At 43.4% G+C, this 7071-nt stretch overlaps 1 protein-coding gene across 1 annotated transcript in view; it reads left to right on the top strand.

The window, feature by feature from the left end:
- Window positions 1-7071, top strand: part of cfap299 (cilia and flagella associated protein 299) — an 88577-nt gene that overhangs the window by 3697 nt on the left and 77809 nt on the right. The window lies entirely within an intron of this gene.

The following is a 7071-nucleotide window of genomic DNA, read 5'->3' as shown; positions in this document are numbered from 1 at the left end:
TTAAACACAGTCACAGACAATTTTGTATCTCCAATTCACCTCACTTGCACGTCTTTGGACTGTGGGAGGAAACCGGAGCACCCGGAGGAAACCCACGCGGACACACGGAGAACATGCAAACTCCACACAGAAAGGACCCGGACCGCCCCACCTGGGGATCGAACCCAGGACCTTCTTGCTGTGAGGCGACAGTGCTACCCACTTAGCCACCGTGCCGCCCCACAATAGCATAAACACATAGGAAAATAGCATTAGCATAAAGAGAGCAAAATAGCATTAGTGTAAAGAAATAGCAAAATAGCAAGAAAAATTAACAACTGGCAAAATAGCATTAGCATAAAGAGAGCAAAATAGCAATAGTATAAAGAAACATGGCATTAACACGTAGCAAAATAGCATCAGTGTAAAGAGATAGTAAAATAGCATTAACATAGAGAAATAGCAAAATAGCATTACTGTTAAGAGATCGCAAATAGCATTAGCGTAAAGAAACAGCAAAATAGCATCAGTAAAAAGAAACAATAGCATAAACAAGTAGCAAAATAGCATTAGCATAAAGAAACAATAGCATAAACAAGGAGGAAAATAGCATTAGCATAAAGAGATAGCTAAATAGCAACAGTATAAAGAAACAAAGGCATAAACACAGCAAAATAACATTAGCATAAACAAGTAGGAAAATAGCTATAGCATAAACACATAGCAAAATAGCTATAGCATAAACAAGTAGCAAAATAGCATGAGCGTAAAGAGATAGCAAAATAGCATTAACAGACAAATAGCAAAATAGCATTAGAGTAAAGAGATAGCAAAATAGCATTAACATAGAGAAATAGCAAAATAGCATTAGCGTAAAGATATAGCAAAATAGCAGCAGCATAAAGAGATAGCAAAATAGCAGCAGCATAAAGAGATAGCAAAATAGCATTAGCGTAAGAGATTGCAAAATAGCATTAGCGTAAAGAAATAGCAAAATAGCATTAGTGTAAAGAAATAGCAAAATAGCATCAGTATAAAGAAAAAATAGCATAAACAAGTAGCAAAATAGCATTAGCATAAAGAGATAGCAAAATAACAACAGTATAAAGAAACAAAGGCATAAACACAGCAAAATAGCATTAGCGTGAAGAGAGCAAAATAGCATTAACATAGAGAAATAGCAAAATAGCATTAGTGTTAAGAGATCGCAAATAGCATTAGCGTAAAGAAACAGCAAAATAGCATCAGTGTAAAGAAACAATAGCATAAACAAGTAGCAAAATAACATTAGCATAAGGAAAAATAGCATAAACAAGTAGCAAAATAGCATTGGCATAAAGAAACAATAGCATAAACACGTAGGAAAATAGCATTAGCATAAAGAAATAGCAAAATAGCAACAGGATAAAGAAACAATCGCATAAACAAGTTGCAAAATAGCTATAGCATAAAGAGGTAGCAAAATAGCATTAGCATAAAGAGGTAGCAAAATAGCATTAGCATAAAGAAATAGCAAAATAGCAACGGCATAAAGAAACAATAGCATAAACAAGTTAAGCTATTTCTTTATGCTAATGCTGTTTTGTCAGTGTCCAGCACCCTCATATATTTTTATAGATATTTAAAACTTGGTTTTGAATCCCGGCTCTGCCATTCAGCCACTTTTGGACCCTTGAGCGAGGCCCTTAAACTGCGTTCTGACCCCGGCTTCCGAACAAGCTAAAGTACACGAAACACGATTGTTATTCAACGTGACGAGCAGCATTCGGTTCACTTCGGGTGATGACTGACCGACGTATTATCCACTGAGACATGTGACACCCGTCTGTCTGGATCAAATCCCCCCGAGACGTGCCAGTGCTCGAGGACGAGAGTGAAGTCCACGCTCCCTCTCTCTGGACGATGATTGCACAGTCGGTGCGGTCGGCCTCGGGGAAACATTTTTAGAAAACTATTTTGGTGTTTTTCTCTGGCTGCTTGCGGGCGGCACCCCTGCCTAAACCACCTGTAGACGTGTCTGTCTGGCATTCCACCCTAGTAAAACGTGGTGAGACGTTCTACGGTCAGGACGCCGAGCGTAAAAATAAAATCAGATGCAGAAGAAGGTGATTAAAGTGGAAATCTGTGCTGCTGCTGCTCTGGTTTTATATTTATTATCATTTTTAGGGTTAGGGTTAGGGTTAGTATTAAGGTTGGGGTTAGGGTCAGGGTTAGGGTTAGGGTTAGGGTCAGGGTTAGGGTTAGGGTTAGGGTCAGGGTTAGTATTAAGGTTGGGGTTAGGGTTAGGGTCAGGGTTAGGGTTAGGGTTAGGGTCAGGGTTAGTATTAAGAATAGGGTTAGGGCTAGTGCTATAACCATGTGGTTGGTTACTCAACAAATTCATTCAATTGTACTAGTAAGTCAAGCACTGTGTGTGTTCGGGATCAAGGGTTCGAATCTCAGGGGTGCTATCCACCGGCCACATGTCTTATTGGCTACTGGGACGTGATTGGCTGGCCAGCATCTGAGACGGAGGGGTGGCCGAAACGGCCTAGCCATTGGGAGGCAGAGTTGTCGGTGCGCTCTAAGTGCAGGTCCCAAGCCCGGATAGAAATATGAGGATTGCGTAAAAACCAAGTCACTGACCATTTTATCAGCTCCACTTACCACATAGGAGCACTTTGTAGTTCTACAATTACTGACTGTAGTCCATCTGTTTCTCTGCATGCTTTGTTAGCCCCCTTTTACCCTGTTCTTCAATGGTCTGGTCAGGACCCCCACAGGACCACTACAGATCAGGTATTATTTGGGTAGTGGATCATTCTCGGCACTGCACCGACACTGACGACCGATGGTGGTGGTGTGTTAAGGTCTCAGCATACTTCCAGCGAAACTAAGTTCGCGAGCGTCACGCGAAGCCGAACGCGTCTTTGCGAGCTTACAAGCTGGCATACTTCTAGCGGTTTCGTTTTGCCTGTCGCGTCTGCTCCACAGCTGTATGTAAAGACAAATTAATGTAATTTAAATTTAGTGACTACCGAAAAACGATGGCTGTGTCCAAAATCGCATAGTAAGTAAATAGAGGTAGTGTGCACTGCTTGGCCGGTACAGAAGCAAGCTCTTTCAGTACGCAAGTGCGCTGTGTTTGCATACACAAAAATGCTGCCCAAGCAGTAGATTATCCAGATACTTTTCGTGTACTGTTTAATAAATGCTTAATGCTTAATAATGATTAATAACTGCATACTGTTCAGTATAAAAGTAGTGATTTCGGACGCAGCCGATGATCACAGTTGAGACGCTCCTCAAAATCCGTGTTTGTTTTCATGACACGCCTCTTTTTTTAACCGACCAATCACAGGTGTTGTCGCGGCGTGACGTCGTCCGCGGAGTTCGCCCAGCTTCCATGTGCGCGACAAGGCGAGCGAAGGCGAGCGAAGCTTCTGCGCGACGTCCGCGGTTGTTCGTTTTCTCCGCGATTATGTCACAAGCCAGGCGAACGTCGTTTCCGCATGAAGTATGCTGAGGCCTTTAGTGTGTGTTGTGCTGGTATGAGTGTTTTTTAACACCTCACTGTCACCGCTGGATTGAGAATAGTCCACCAACCAAAAACATCCAGCCAACAGCGCCCCGTGGCCACTGATGAAGGTCTAGAAGATGACCGACTCAAACAGCAGCGATAGATGAGCGATCGTCTCTGACTTTACATCTACAAGGTGGACCGGCTAGGTAGGAGTGGACAGTGAGTGGACACGGTGTTTAAAAACTCCAGCAGCGCTGCTGTGTCTGATCCACCACACTAACACACCTCTGCAGTGCTGAGAATGATCCACCACCTAAATAATACCTGCTCTGTGGGGGTCCTGAGCATTGAAGAACAGCATGAACGGGGGTAACAGAGCATGCTGAGAAACAGATGGACTACAGTCAGTAATTGTAGAACTACAAAGTGCTTCTATATGGTAAGTGGAGCTGATAAAATGGACAAAGTTTGGTGGTTTTAACGTTACGGCTGTTTTATCGCGAACTGCTCTCTCCTTTTTCTCCTTCTCTCTCTCTTTTCCACAAGCGCTCACATTCTCAAAACCCTTTAGTACCTGCAGGTGTATAAATAGAGCTGTTTTCAATTAGGATCAGCTTTTGCCCATAGCGTGCATCTGATCAATGAATGTCCCTGCACCTGCGGTAATAAAATACTCAGGGAAGAGGGAGATTGTGCCGGGAATGCTAATCAGATGTTGCCCTTTTGTTACCCCGCTAAAGACTAGTATATAACATGCTCCATTTGACAGCTTTTCCGACCAGCTATCTCGCCGGCGAAGGATTTCGCCATCGTGTGAAACTGGATCCTTCGTGAACGAGCGAGACGCCTGAATGAAGGACGGCCGGTGGGGTGAATAGGGGTTCTGCGTTCAGTTATGACTGCATTGAATCAGGGACAAGAGCGAACGTGAGGTGTGTGTGTGTATGAGGGCCTGGGGCCTGGGACCATGAATTACCCATCCTGTCCGTAGATCTCTCTAAATCAGTTAAAAACTATACACAACACAAGAGGGCTACAACCCCAAATCAGAAAAAGTTGGGACGGTATGGAAATTGCAAATAAAATAAAAACAGTGTTCCTTACGTTAGGTTTGACTTTTATTGGATTGCAGACAGGATGAACCTGAGATATTTCATGCTTTATCTGCTCAACTTCATTATATTTATTAATAAACCTTCATTCCTGCAATTCAGGCCTGCAACACATTCCAGAAAAAGTTGGGACGGGGGCAATTTAGGGCTAGTAATGAGGTGAAAACCTAAATAATGATGCGATTCTAAACAGGTAACTGTAATCATGGTTTGGTACAAAGGCAGCATCCAGGAAAGGCAGAGTCTCTGATGAGCAAAGGTGATCAGAGGATCTCCAGTGTACCCAATGTACCTCAAAGCAAGATTGGAAGGGATTTGCATATTTCTCCCTCTACAGTGCATAATATTATTAAAGGATTCAAGCAATCAGGAGGAATTTGCTCAGACGGCACTGCATCAAGAACCGCCACTCAACAATAGCTGATATAACCACATGGGTGAGGGATTACTCTGGTAAACCTTTGTCAAGCACTACAATACAGAGTTACTGCACAAACGCCACTTAAAACTTTACCGTGCAAAAAAAAAAGAAGCCTTATGTTAACCCTGTCCAGAAGCGGCGTCGACTTCTCTGGGCTCGGAGGCATCTAGGATGGACCATCACACGGTGGAAACGTGTGTTGTGGTCAGATAAATCAGCATTCCAGGTCTAATTACATGTCATCTTTTCCATGGACGCCCATGCATTTTTCAACAAGACGATGCAAAACCACATGCTGCACACATTACAAGGGGCGTGGCTACAGCAGAAGAGGGTACGGGTACTGGACTGGCCTGGCTGCAGTCCTGACCTGTCCCCAATAGAAAAAGTGTGGAGAATTTTGAAACGACGACCCCGTACTGTTGCACATCTTAAGACGTGCAGGAAAAACGAGACAAAATAAAACCCGCTTGGTCTCCTCGGTGCCAAAGCGTCTTTTAAGTGTGTTGAAGAGGAACGGCAACGTTACAAATGCTTTACTATCCCAACTTTTTTTGGAATGTGTTGAGACCTGAAATGCAGGAATGAATGTTTATTAATAAATCAAATGAAGTTGACCAGACAAATTCAGGGATTTGGGGACCCGGGTTTGAACCTCATCTCTGTTCTTCCAATGTCCTGTGTACGTTTCCACCCAGACTTTGGTTTCCTTTTACCTCCTTAAAACACATAGAAGTATATTTTGCAGCTCTAAATCGCCTCTAGGTGTCAGGGGGTCAGTATAGGGTGTGTCCCATCTGTGCGACCGGTTGTTTTCATGGATAAAACGGACCCCGGGATGTTGATCATCATTAACAAGCACTGATTTTATTCAATTGTTGACGTAACAGTAACATTTACCGCCATTTACACCACCACCACCATGTATGATGTCCTAATGGTGTTAGTTTTGTGTCAGATGGGCAGGGGAGAGGGGGTCATTTAGATGATTTTTGGCTAATGTCCCATGGAGGCCACTTTTCCCCAGTGGCTTTCTTAATATGGAACTGTGTACAACCACCTTAAATGTTCATCTGGGTTCTTATGGGACCTTCTGGATGATTCGTTGATGCGTTTTTACACCTGTATATAACGCCTCTTACTGTGGTTCGAATATAAAGATAATTGGGAGCTCGGGTGGCGCAGTGTTAAAACTGGTAGCCCACCAGCGGCGTCATCTCGGCTCCTATACGGACAACGATAGGCTTCCTCATAAGTACTGCAGTTACGCCCTCTCTGCTGGCTGGTCGATGGAGCCTGCGCATAGACAGGGGATAACGGAGATCAGTGCGCGATACAGATTTCTATATGAACCTGTCCGATGCAGGTGATAAGAAGCGGTCATCCACTATACGTGTGCCAGAGGGGGTCTGTGATAGTCACGACCCTCCTAGGTCAGTAGCAGTAGAGGAGGCGTGATACAAAAGGGTAATTGGATACTAACAGATTGGGAGAATATTGGGGAAAAATGCTTTAATTATTATTAATTAATAATTAATTATTATTATAATTTTTTATAGTTACCTAAAATTATTCCAAAGTTAAAATATGCTAACTATAAATATATATTTTAAAATGCCTTGGTTAAGTTCGGTTTAAAAAAACAGGAGAGCGAACTGACATACGCCCCCCTCCGACACGTCACAGTAGCTGACTGCATTTTTTCACCTGCATGAAAAATGCAGTTTAGCTTTGTGCACGGAGAGCCACACCCTAATCAGCATTATTCCTCAACTCCAGCCAGCAGAGGTCATAATTCGCTCAGTCACGAGGAGTCCCTATCCGGCTCTTCCCACCCTGTGAACAACAGCCAATCGTTGTTCATGCGGCCGCCCATCGATATGATGTATTCCAAATACGAGCTCTGGTGTGCTAGCATAAGGATGCGTTCTTGGTGAGATTTTGGTAGGATGACCACACTTTCACCACTGTTCCAAGTTTTCTCCATTTGTATATAACGGCTCTCGCTGTGGTTCGCTGGAGTCCCAGAGCCTAATGCATATGTATCTATGTGGCAT

This window comes from Trichomycterus rosablanca, chromosome 21, assembly GCF_030014385.1.
Source record: "Trichomycterus rosablanca isolate fTriRos1 chromosome 21, fTriRos1.hap1, whole genome shotgun sequence".
Classification (NCBI taxonomy): domain Eukaryota; kingdom Metazoa; phylum Chordata; class Actinopteri; order Siluriformes; family Trichomycteridae; genus Trichomycterus; species Trichomycterus rosablanca.
Note: the sequence above shows the minus strand (reverse complement) of the source record. Positions and strands in the feature narration are given on the sequence as shown.